Raw genomic sequence first — 12,845 nt, 5'->3', positions numbered from 1 at the left:
GTTGGGGGGCATGCTAGTTCCTTATATATAGCAAACAGTTCCTTAGACTCAGAGTTAGCATTGGCTATTCTAGAGTTATATGATGTGGATTTGGCTAGGGTGATTTCTTTTTTGTAGCGGGATGCTAGCGTTTTGTATGCCTCTAGAGTGGAGGGCTAAGGGCAGGTTTTCCAACTAGTGAGTGCAGTACGCTTGAGGGATCTTAGGTCTGATAGTGCTTGCGTAAACCACGAGTTGGAGTGTTTCCTTGATTTAGCCTTTTTCTTGGTAAGCGGTGCAATGGCATCCACAGCCATTTTGATGGTGGCATTGTATATGTCTACCAAGGAGGCAGGGTATGTGGAGAAGGGGGCCTCAGGGCAGGTGCTGCCTCTAGGAGGGGGAGTATCCTTTCTTTCGTCAGGAGTCTGCTTGATCTGGTCATGGCTGGTGGGGCAGGTTAACTAGGCTTGGGTGTAGGATTGGCAGGGATATAGAAGTGTATGAGGAAGTGGTCTGTCCAGGGGCAGGGGGTGATTGAACTGATGTCGACTGTGCAGTTTTGGTCCACTAACCAGTCCAGAATGCGTCCTTTGACATGGGTTGGGTCTGTGACTTTTTGGATGAAACCTAGGTCAAGGAGTGCTTTACCTAGAGCTCTGCTTTGCTTGTCCTTTGGATCTTTGAGACCCAGGTTGAAGTCACCTAGGAGGATGGCTTTAGTGTTGTTTTTGAGGTTGTCTCCTATCTGGTGAAGAATGTTGGTTTGGAAGTCTAGTAATGGGCCTGGAGGGCGGTAGATCTCATGTATGGTTATAGTGTCGTTGGGGGAGAGGGCAAGTTTGACCGATAGCACATCTGTGTGCTCGTCAAACGATGAGCTGATCTGTCTGATAGTCAGGGAGTCTTTGGCTATGAGCGCCACCCCGCCTCCTTTGTGGTGGTTCTGTCTTTGTGAAACATGGTGTACCCTGGTGGTAATGCGAGGCAGATGGATGGGCCAGATGCTTCGTGTAGCCATGTTTCCGTGAGGATGAAGATATTTAGGTCTAGGTCGGAGAGCAGGTCATGGATTTCTGTGGCGTGTGCTGGGAGAGATCGAACGTTGATAAGGCCGCATTTGAGTGGTGAGAGGGGGGTTTCTGGTGTGGGTGCTGACGTGGACTTGCTAAGTTTAGTCAAGGTGATTTTTTTGATTGGTGGAGGTTTCTTTTTGTTTAAGGCAGGGTCTGGTGTCTTGAGCCTGGGAGAAGTAGGTTGGGGGTGTGGGTTTTTGGGTTGGCTGTAAGTGGTCTGAGGTTAGTGCGGGTTCTTAGCATTTGGTTTCTTATGTGGGTGGCTCTGGGCAGAGTGTCTGGCATTGAGGATTTGTTCGGTCTGTGGCTAGGTTTGTCAGGAGGACTGATCTGTGGGCTAGTGGGTGTCACTGATCAAAGATGTGTGGGGCACAGTAGAACAATGGCAGAAAGGGGGCAGGGGATATATTTTCAGAGCGTGGGGAGGCCTGATGTGCCATGGGGCTAGTAGAGGCGTTCTCTAGTCCGGTTGCTCAACGCTGGTATCTTGGGCATGTATAATGCAGGACGTCCGTGGTGGGGCACGTGCAAAGCGAGAGGTCAGTGGTGGGGCAAGTACAATGCAATACAATGGTAGTGGCCCACAGGGGCAAGCACAATGCAATACAGTAGTGGTGGATCTCGGGGGCAGGCACAATGCAAGACGGTGGGGGGGCACAATGCAATACAGTAGTGGCGGATCTTGGGGGCATGCACAATACAGGACGTTGGTGGGGTGAGGCACAATGCAATACAGTATTGGTGGCCCTCAGGGGCAGGCACAAAGCAATACAGTAGTAGGGGGGTAGGCACAAAGCAATACAGTATTGCTGGCCCTCAGGGGCAGGCACAAAGCAATACAGTAGTATGGGGTAGGCACAAAGCAAAACAGTATTGGTGGCCCTCAGGGGCAGGCACAAAGCAATACAGTAGTAGGGGGTAGGCACAAAGCAATACAGTATTGGTGGCCCTCAGGGGCAGCCACAGTGCAATACAATAGTAGTGGCCCTCGGTGGCAAGCACAATGCAGTACAATAGTAGTAGCCCTCGGGGGCAGGCACAGTGCAAAGCATCAGTACAGGGGTAGGCACAATGCAATACAGTAGTGGTGGATCTCGGGCAGCAGGCACAGTGCAGGACGTTGGTGGGGGGGAGGCACAATGCAATACAGTATTGGTGGCCCTCAGGCAGGCAGAAAGCAATACAGTAGTAGGGGGTAGGCACAAAGCAATACAGTATTGGTGGCCCTCAGGGGCAGGCACAGTGCAAGCACCAGTAGAAGGGTAGGCACAATGCAATACAATATTGGTGGCCCTCAGGGGCAAGCACAATGCAATACAATAGTAGTGGCCCTCGCGGGCAGGCCCAAAGCAATACAGTATTGGTGGCCCTCTGGGGCAGGCACAGTGCAAAGCATCAGTAGAGGTGTAGGCACACATCAATACAGTATTGGTGGCCCTCAGGGGCAGGCACAGTGCAATACAATAGTGGTGGCCCTCAGGTGCCTCTGTGGGGTTTGTTAGTGCTAATGATTGCATAGAGGTGTTTCATGGGCTCCAGCTAGGGATTCTCGTGGGGCCGGTGTGGTCTCAGGCTCTCGTAGTTAAAGGGAGGATCGGATAACGACGGTGTAATGAGGTCAGGAGGGTACTCACCGGAGACGTGTGCTTGTGACCTCTGGCTTGTCCCATCCTGTCCCGGACAGGCCCAGACAGGCTTAGCTTTAGACTCTGGTGCCCGGCTCACGCCTTCTGGCTGCTCGGGGAGCGTATGAACATGCTCATTCTGGTTGCTAGGCAACCGATAACAACAAAGGGCCTGCTCGAGGTGCGGTGGCCATTTTGAGTTCGGATCTCGGGAAACTCGAACTCAGATACCTCGTGTGTGATGGATGAAGATGCTGTAGGTCTCGGCTCCTGACTGCGGCGTGGGTATGCGGCCAGGGCGCTGTACTGGAAATACTGTGAGCGGCTTCCAGTAGACGCCGGTTTGCGTTCGCTGCAGAAATACATGCGTTATTCCGGAAGCACCTCAAGACCTTCCTCTTTTCTTCTGCCTTCGCTCCCCCTATCCCCTGCTGATCTGTTCTCTCCTGGCACTGTACACCTGGCTAACCTCTGTCCTCCGGACACAGGTACCTGCTCACCCTGCCACCCTCCCGCACTGCCTCTGGGCCACCCCTTGCACTGGGGTCTGTATCTGTACCCATACAGCCCCCCCCCTTTTTCTTCCTGCACTTATCAGACCTACCCTGTCTGCTGCCTTAAACCTAGCACTTGCTGGCTGTACTACCACTGTTTGTTGCCTTTATTATTTATTTATTCTTATTTATCTGTTTCTCCTTAGCTTCGCACTTTCCACTTCTCCCCCTTCCATGCACTTTTCCCCTCCCCCTCTCCCATGCACTTGTGCGTTCTCAATGTCACTGGGCCTAGTAAGATCACTGTTTTGTTCTCTTCTGTTGCCCTCCCTTGCCTTGTCGCGCTTGTACGAGCGCAATAGAAATAAAATATCAATATCAATCCTCCATATATCCGGTTAGAAAGGAACAAGGTCATCCTGAGAACAAACCCTATGTTCATTCCAAAGGTACTATCCACCTTCCACTTACAAACTGAGGTTACTCTAGCAGTTTTCTTTGCGCATCCATCCGCACCAGTGAAACAGTCTCTACACTTGCTAGACCTTCGAAGACTTATCAAGTGCTACATAGACACAACAAAGTACATCAGATGCACGTCTCAACTATTTGTGGCCCCTAACAAAGGTCGACCTATTTCAAAACAAGGTATTGCTAGATTGGTCTCCGCCACAATTTCCACAGCGCACACCCAGGCTTATCGGCCACTACTGGGACCTGTTAATGTTCATTCCACTAGAGCAGTGGGATCTTCAGCAGCGCTGTGGGCAGGGATTCCCCTGTCAGACATATGCCGGGCAGCAGCCTGGGCAGTCCTGCACACCTTTGTCAAGTATTACTGCATGGAGGGGCAAGGAGAGGCTGAAGCAAAAGTCGCAAGAGCCGTCCTGCAACACTTGTTTCAATAATGTATGCCTTCTCCCATTACACCTCCTATTACAAGATGTTTACTGCTGTGGCAATCTATTCAATGCATGTGAATCCATGAACAATCCAATGCTGGAGAAGGAGTACGTTGCTTACCTGTTCTACAGCATTAGTATCTTTCATGGATTCACATGCGCCCACCTACCACCCCTATGGGAAGGCTACATTTTGCCAACTCTCATCTCTCTGGGTTAGACTCTGAAGATGACCTCCTGAGTGAGGCTTGTCACTCGACGTCCCCTTGGCTGAGGCACAATACACCCAACAGGGGACATGGATAGGCTACTAAAGTGAGCTTAAAAACTCTATTATAAGCTATAATAAAATGTTACCAAGGATTCCCAGCCTGTCGGCGGGGGATATTCAAAGCATGTAAATCCATGAAAGATACCAATGCCGGAGAACAGGAGTTAGAGGTAAGCAACATGCTCCTTTTCCCCTGCTTGCGCATATTGCTCTGGGTTACACATGAGGTATATGCACCCTCCATCTCCGGCTAGGTCAACCCAGTGTTCATCATAGTTCTTGGGGTCTGGCGGGGGACTGGTGACCGTGCCTGGGGGAGTGAAGACGCTGCTCTACCCAAACCATGCAAAGCATGCTTGGGTCATCTGTTTGTACCTGGCTGTCTTTTGTACCGTGAGGTGCGCCATGTACCCCAATTGAAACCATCATCATTGCACTGCTAGGCATTGTTTTGGCAGAGCATTGAAGTCCCATCTGGCATGTTCAGAAGATCACCAACACAAACACTATCACTGGTATCAGTATTTTCACAATCGCCCCCATCCACAATGGTGCAACCAGTCACTTTTACAAACGCCTCCTTCCATTGCCATAAACAAATTTAATACGTAGCAATACTGCAATGTCATTAACCTGATTGCTCGCATCTCAACCTTTATTGCATTCAGCCCTTGTTCAGTGTCATTTGCCAACTGTATCACTTCCCAGCGAACTGTTTGAAGCCACTTAGCATTGGCAGCTGCTTGTACTCCTGGCGCGAATAATGTTGCAGAAAATGCCTCTTTGCTATAGTCTGTATTGATCTGGTATTTGAGCAGCTGTGATGAGTCTTGAGACAGATAATTGGATCTCCGCTTTCTGCGCAATGTTTCCTTTTTCTTCTCTGGTAGGATACGGAATATGGGGAGTGGTGGCGGAATCATGGTGGAAACATCGGACACTGGTGCTATCGTTGGGGCAGGCAAGCTATTGGGTCCCACCATTGAGTATTCTTCAGGGACCATAAGGAGAGCGGAGTGCACCGTGGCCAGCGAGCAGGTGCCGCTCCATAATGGCAGGAGGTGCAGAAACGCTTGCTGACCACAGACCCAGTAATTGTCCATCACTGACACTGTCCCTTCCTTGAGGTTTGAGATGTATAATGTCTTGTTTCATTTGTTGTTGGCCCCCACGAAAACGCTTCCTTCGTTATAGAAGCACATTTCATATTCATTTTGTTTCTGTATCTTCACTGGCTTCTCCATCTCCAATCCACGTGAACTTTGCCACATGCTCATTCCAATTTTCTCGGCTTACATCGTTCACCCTTTGGATAACTTCACCAAATCCCACGAGGCCTCCTGCCATACATCTCATTGTAGTCTCTTGCCACCTGCTCGCCACAAACATTACACCTTCTAACCTTAAGTATGACCTTTGTAAACACTATGCTTTTGGATTCCGGGCACACTGCAGTTCGTCTGGGTCCATCATCATCGAGTTGTATGCGCAATGCCTGAAAAGTGCTTCACAATCTGCATAGCGTCAGATGAACCAAACATTGAGCCTCCAAAAGTGGAGTGTTATCAAGGAACAAATGTAACAGCTCACATTAACCCTTTTTTTCCCCACTGAGCTCATGTCTGCGGATCTTCTATCACATATAAGATTAGTCATCGTATCTGGCTCTTTTCACTTGTCTTTTGAAATGTTTAGATGCAGTCAAGTTTGCAATTGTATTAGGATATATATTGGGGAATAATAGCAACATTGTAAGTTTAGTAAAATTTCCCTTTTCTCTCTGGGTGACATTGATGTAAATAACAGTGGTGCTTTTCTTCCCGATTCAGTGATAAAATATTGGCATTCAGCGATGAGACATTTGCATTTAGGAATGAAAGATTGGCATTCAGAGATGAGGTATTGGCATTCCCCTGTCTCCCTCCCCTTTTATAAAACCCATATAAAACTATATCCTAAATATATTCCCAATCCGAACATAGAAAGCTCAAACAGTGTAGCTTCACAATGCATAAGACAGATATAGGAAGAAGAAAAAAACATGGTTACTGTAAAATGCTCATGAGAACAAAGGTATAACCGTGTTATGAATGTATTTGCATGCATTTGTCGTTTCATCATGGAAGAAGAGAGAAGAAAAATTGCAGAAACAAAGGAGGAGGTGAAAAGAAAGTGCAAAATGTGCATAGCAGCGTTGATAGTTTGCAGAGGTAGACAGGTTGCATAAACACATTAACATGGTAACATAAACCAATGTTTTGTCTCAGGTTATAGTTATATACATATGCTCATAGATATCTGTTGAATGAATAGATCAGTTTGTGTCACAGTTGTTACACCTCTAATGTCTACTCAACCTGAGCTGGGGCCTTCCGGGCATTCGACAGATGTATCCAAAACCGCAGCTCCTGAAACTTTTATCGCAAGGGGAGTGGCATAGATGACAGTGAAAGGGCCGTTGTACGTAGGCTTAACCTGCGGACGAAGATTTTAACAAAAATTAGATCTCCTGGGAAGAGCTGGAGAGGAGGTGATGTCAGTGGCTCAGATGCAGCGCTGGTTGTATCTTCGGGCGGCTGTGGTGCTATCTGTTGAGGGATACATTTTATTGCTTTTGTTATCTCTGAACTCATCCCCTAGAACGGATGCAGTCCTGTGAGCATCTGATGCTTTTCTGATGGGAGATAGGGGTGTGTGCATTCGCCAGGCCTGTTACCACTGCATGAGATGATAAATGATGATCCTTACAGGGCTGCGTGCGCATGCTAAACAATAACAGGGGCAAGCAGTGCCCCCAATATTTCTTTGACGTGATGCACAGTGTTGAAAGCTTACTTTTTAACAAACCATTGATCCGTTCTACAATCCCGTTGGCCTGGGGGTGTTAAATTGTACACATCCGATGCTTGATGCCCAGTAATGCTGTTCTTTCCTTGAACAGCTCATTAAAGGAGCGAGTGCCATCGTCGGACCTTAATGCATAACACACTCCCCAGCAAGGGCAAACCTTTTCTGATCAAAAACCTGGAAGCACACTTGCGTCTGTATGTGCACAAGGACCTGCCTCCATCCATCGGGAGAAGGGACACACAATTAAAATCATGTAATGACACCCATTATACCTTCCCCCATGTCTGCATAATCATTGTTCAATTTGCGGAATGGCCCAATCGGGTGGGGATAGGGGACCACAGATAGTTTTTAGGGTGTGGGCAATACTGACATGTAGTTCAATTGATTACCATTTTAGTCAGTGTCTCTTGCAGATTGGTGAGAAACCAGTCCTCGTGTATATCTGCAGCAATATGTTTTGACACATGAAATGGATGGTGCAGCTGGTCGAAAGCGATAAGGCAGCAGAAGCTTATGTGGCACAACTGCTTTGCCTGTTGTTTTCTGCCGCCATAATAAGTCTGTAGGGGACAGTTTAGATCCTCTGCTTTGCCACAGGTCCTTCTCTTCCTGCGGGTCATGGCCCTATAATTCAGTAATTTGCAATTGGTACTGCGTTGTAAGGTGCTGGCAGCTGCTCTTGTCCCTGTCCTATCACTGGATATTCTGAAATGCTGGTCACTGGGAGATATGCAGCCTGTTTGGCTGCCGCGTCCGCTGCGATGTTGCAGAGTGAAATTTCATCAGTGTCATTAGTATGAGTGGCGCATTTGACCACCGCCGTCATGGATGGTTGAGAAAGGGCATCAATACATTTGTCTCCGTTATGCATGTTGAACAGGGGAGCTGTCGACTATCCTGAACCCCCTTCTTTTCCACCTTGCGAGCCCAGAATGCTTTGTAGTGGTCACGTAGGCAGAATCGGAATAGTTACACGACATCTCTGGGATGCTAAAAGCGCTTCGATGAGCGCCATGAGTTCTGCCTCTTGGGCTGAGTAATGCACGGGTAACCTTTACTCATATTTCATATTCGCCGTCCACTAAACGGACGACTGCCGCACCTGTATGTCTGAGGCCCATCCCCTGGTTATTAGTTGCTGAAACATGAACAATGAGTACTTCTTCCCCCTAAAGTGGACTATCCTTTGCTTTAGGTATGTCATCCTCCTCCCCCTCAAAATTCACGCAGTCATGTTTAGTAAGATCTTCCTACGTACACATTTCAGTCAAAAACGTGGCTGGGTTCACTGTCCTGCATCGCATGATGTGAATATTTGGGCAAGATAAAATGATCTCATATGTGGAAGCCTGCTGTGCAGTTAATGTGAATTTGGAATGCTCTAGTATGGTGAATACTGCGTGCCCCACATACAATGTTATTGATGACATGGTAATTGTGGACCTTTTCTCTATTGGAAATGCAGCGGCAGCAAGCGGCTGTTCAGAAGGGGATTGGCCCTGCATCACTGAATCTAGCACTCCACTGTAAAAGGCTAATGGCTTGTGGCCCTAGTGCTTTTCTTAGTAAGCATAGCCCATTGGAATGAGAAAACAGATGCAACTCTTGAGTTTAATCTGTTTGTTTTGTTTGTTTTTATTATTTATATTGCGCACCAGACCCAGAGGTATTCGGGCGTGAAGGCAGAAAGAGGGTTGTTCAACTTAGGTTACAGGTTACAGATTAAACATGGGGTACAGCTACGGTTACAGTGCTGTAGGCATGTTTAAAATTATACAGAATACAGAGTACAGATGTGACATATAAATAAAGCAGAACAAATATACAAGATATACATGAGATCACAGGACTCAATGGGGTGAGGTTAGGCATCATGTTCTTTTAGCCATTGAATCAGATTGGATCGGAATTGCCGGTAAGGGAGATCTTCCCTTAGAGCAGGGGGAAGGGAGATGCAATATTGTGCTGCTTTGACAGTGAAGCTACTCCCACCAGATTTAGTGAGTTTGAATCTGGGTACTAAAAAAAGGTTGGAATTAGCTTTTCTTAGCGGGCGAGAGGCAGTTTGCCTGGTGAATCTGTCTATAAGGTATTGCGGGGCTGCGTGGTTAAGGCATTTGTGTGTAAAGGATGCTGTTTTGAGGAGGATTTTGTCTTTAGTGGAGAGCCAGTAGTGGATCTCCTGAGGTCTGATATATGGGCATTTTCTAGGAAGTTTAGGGCGGCTCTCAGGGCATTATTTTGAAGTGTCTGTATTTTGGCGGTGATGTATTTGTTACTGCCTATGTAGAGGGCATTGCAGTAATCTAGTTTCGACAGGATTAGTGCCCTTGCTAGAATGACGCAGTTATTAGGTGAGAGGAAGGGCTTGGCTGCTCTAATTAACTTGCAGGTGTAGGAGGTGGCTGAGGCCATGGCATTCACTTGTTTGCTAAAAGTAAGAGTGGAGTCTATGTAGAAGCCGAGGGTTTTAACTACTTTGGCCACAGTAATGATGTTATTGTCAATTATGAAGGAGTCGTAGTTGGGACCTAGTTTTTCGATGTTGGAGGAAGTGCCTAGAATGAGGAGTTCAGTTTTGTTATCATTCAGGCATAGACCGTGGGAGGCCATCCATGCCTGGATGATGAGGTAGACTCTATTCACAAAGGCCAAATCCTTGTCATAATCTCCCGTCAGCGGGATGAGGATCTGTGTATCATCTGCATAGTTAGTGTAGGTGATACCTAGACCGTCTAGATCATTGAAAAGGGGCTTTGTGAAAATATTGTAAAGGATAGGAGAAGGCTGCCGTGACCAGATGATTGCAAAATATTGCATGGTCTACCAGGTCGAATGCGACAGAGAGGTCGAGGAGTAGTAGGAGTGAAGTCGTACCTTTATCTCTTAGTGAGTCTATTTGTGCCTTAAGGTCTAGGAGTGCAGTCTCAGTACCATGCTGTGGTCTGAAGCCAGACTGCGAACTCCTAGGAGGTGCATTAGTTCCAGGTGGTGCTGAATTTGTAGGTAAACTACTTTGTCTAGGATTTTCAGTAGGAACGGCACAGTGGTTATGGGGCGGTAGTTAGTTGGGATGGAGGGGTCCAAGGTTTGCTTCTTGAGGAGGGGGAGGACCCAGGAGTGTTTCAGGTTGCTAGGTATGGTGCCTGATGTGAAAGAAGTGTTTATGGGTTTAGTAATGAAGGGTGAGAGTTCACGGGCAGCGTCTTTTACGATTTGGGCTGGACATGGGTCGCCCTGGCAATTGGAAGGTTTGAGAGTGAGGATGACTTTCTCGACTTCTTTAGTGGAGACTTTGCGAAAGTAGAAGGGAGCGGTGTCCAGTGTGGGTGGAGAAGGAGTGGATTTCGGAGTTGGTAGAGGGTTCGTAGTAGCCTTGGAGGGGGAGCCTATGTTGACAGTGTTAGGGACTGTTATGGAAGCTTTTTTGTTGTTGATCTTCGCCTGAAGCATTGTTATCTTATTGGCAAGGGCGTTTTGTATGCCTGTGCACCAGTTCTTGTCCTTGAGGCAAGAGTCGGGAGCTTGGATAGGGGATTCTACTTCCTTTAGGATGGCGAACAATTCTTTGGTGTTGGATTTGGCTTGAGTGATGCGGGTGTTGTAAGATGTTTGTTTCGCGAGGATGATTTCTTTTTTGTAGAGGGTAGCTAATTTCTTCAGGTTATTTTTATTGATGTCTGAGGGGTCTGATCTCCAAGTTTTTTCACTTAGGCGTTTCTTTTGTCTGATGTCTTTCAGTAGGGGTGTGAACCAGGTATTTAGGTGTTGGCGGGGTTTGCTGTTCCTAACTTTCAGTGGTGCGATAGCATCCAGAGAGGCAAGCATCACTTCATTGTACTTTTCTACCATGGAGGCTGGGTCAGACTGATCTGAGATGGAGTTTAAGGTGGGGAGAATGAGGGGGATCAGATTTTCAGGGGTAATTTTTTTTTGTTTCTGGTCGGTGCGGTGGGAGCTAGGATACTGTTGTTCATGGGTGTGGTGGCTTCTAGGGTGAAGTATACCATGTGGTGATCGGTCCATGGCTGAGGCATTATAGAGATGGTAGTGGTTGGGCAGTTGTGTTCGGCGAGCCAATCGAGGGTTCTTCCTTTGATATGTGTAGGATCTGTAATCTTTTGGGTAAATCCTAGTTCCTCAAGAGTGCTGTAATCTGGGGTCGCTAGCACTGGGGCAGTAGAAATCACTTATTGTAGGTCATTAAAACCTGTATGCATGCTTTCAGTTCAGTCCATGTTATTTTGTTGTCTATCTTTTGTGCCTCCTTAAGGCCTTGCAATAAAGGTCTGGTGTACGCAGCATAGTCAAGGGTCCATGCTCTGCAATAATTGCACAGACAGAGACATTTCTTTGACGGTTTTTGGCTGGGCAGCGCTGCGTACAGATGCAGCACGCTCTGGGGTTATTTTCTTACTGTGCACAGATATGATAAGCATTTATAACGTGCCTGTGCACAAGTGTTTCTAGGCACGACAAGACAAGAGGGGGAAACAGGAGGACAGAACAATCTTACTAGGCCTTGCGTCATTCAGATCGCGCAAGTGCAGAGAAGAGGGAGGGGAGAAGTGACAGGCGGGTGGGGGGAGGGAGAAGTGCAGGGAACTCCATAAGTGCTGCTGGAGGGTGGCTCATAAGTGCAGAGAGAAGGGACTGTAGGGTTCCAGATACAGAGCCTTAAGTGCTGGGGGACCATGGGGGCAGTGCGAGGGCAACTGGACATGCAGGAGCCTGGGCCTGAGTTCAGTGTGTGGCCAGGTGACCAGTGCGCAGAGCAGTCGCGGACATCGGCAGGGGAGAGTAAGAGAAAAAGTGAAAAGGAAGGTCATGAGTTGCTTCTGGAACTGGAGGTGGTTCTGCTCAAGTGTGAGAGCGGCAGGGAGGCTGTTCCAGAGGGAGGCCCGAGTCGAGGAAAGAGATCTACCCCTCCACTCTCTGCTTGGAGAAGCATCTGACACTCAGAGTTGTAGGTGGATGAGCGGAGAGCTCGAGAAGGAAGATGTTTAGGAAGAGAAAGTTGGAAGTAGTGCAGTCCCAGGCCCCAGAAAGCCTTGTGGACGATGCAGAGGGCCTTGAACCTGATCCTTGCAGCCACAGGGAGCCAGTGAAGAGATTTCAGAGCTGGAGAGATACGGTCCCTGTGCTTGAGGCCAAGGACAAGTCTTGCAGACCTGTTTTGAGGAGGATGGCTGATTGACAGTGTCAAAAGCAGAGGATAGATTGAGGAGAATGAGGACAGAAGGAAGATTAGACTCAAGATTAGAGAGCAAGTCTTCACAGGTGTTCAGGGGAGCAGTTTCAGTGCTTCTGGTAGCTCTGAAGCCAGACTGGTGGTCGTGGAGACAACCAACAGATTCAGTATGCAGCTTAAGTTGGGAGATGGCCAGATTTTCCAGGAGTTTGCACAGGAAAGGAGTGATGGGGATTGGGCGATAGGGAAAGGATTGGCAGAGGGCTTCTTTAGAGGGGAGTGCACAAGGGAGTGCTTAAGGGGAGCGGGGAAGGTTCCAGTGGCAAACAAATTATTGCAGAAATTGGCCAAGGCTGGAGCAAGGGTGTTGATGTGGTCCTTGATGGTTCTGGATGAGTAGGGGAGAACCTGCTTTGACAAGACTTTCATAGATCGGACTTGTCTAGTACCATCG

At 47.9% G+C, this 12,845-nt stretch overlaps 1 protein-coding gene and 1 long non-coding RNA gene across 3 annotated transcripts in view; one reads left to right on the top strand and one right to left on the bottom strand.

Moving 5' to 3' along the window:
- LOC138450555 (uncharacterized) overlaps nucleotides 1-12,845 on the bottom strand; it is a 212,474-nt gene that overhangs the window by 54,153 nt on the left and 145,476 nt on the right. Inside the window, exon 3 of one of the 2 annotated variants that reach the window (XR_011260187.1) lies at nucleotides 6,705-6,822. The exons of the other annotated variant lie outside the window; for it this stretch is intronic. This is a non-coding gene — a long non-coding RNA (uncharacterized lncRNA). The remainder of the gene's footprint in view (nucleotides 1-6,704; nucleotides 6,823-12,845) is intronic. 2 annotated transcript variants of the gene reach the window in all.
- LOC138450539 (interferon-induced transmembrane protein 1-like) overlaps nucleotides 1-12,845 on the top strand; it is a 284,430-nt gene that overhangs the window by 224,572 nt on the left and 47,013 nt on the right. The window lies entirely within an intron of this gene.

The sequence above is a fragment of the Ambystoma mexicanum genome, chromosome 1p, assembly GCF_040938575.1.
Source record: "Ambystoma mexicanum isolate Mex_15411 chromosome 1p, UKY_AmexF1_1, whole genome shotgun sequence".
Taxonomy (NCBI): Eukaryota; Metazoa; Chordata; class Amphibia; order Caudata; family Ambystomatidae; genus Ambystoma; species Ambystoma mexicanum.
This window is presented reverse-complemented; position numbering and strand designations above follow the sequence as displayed.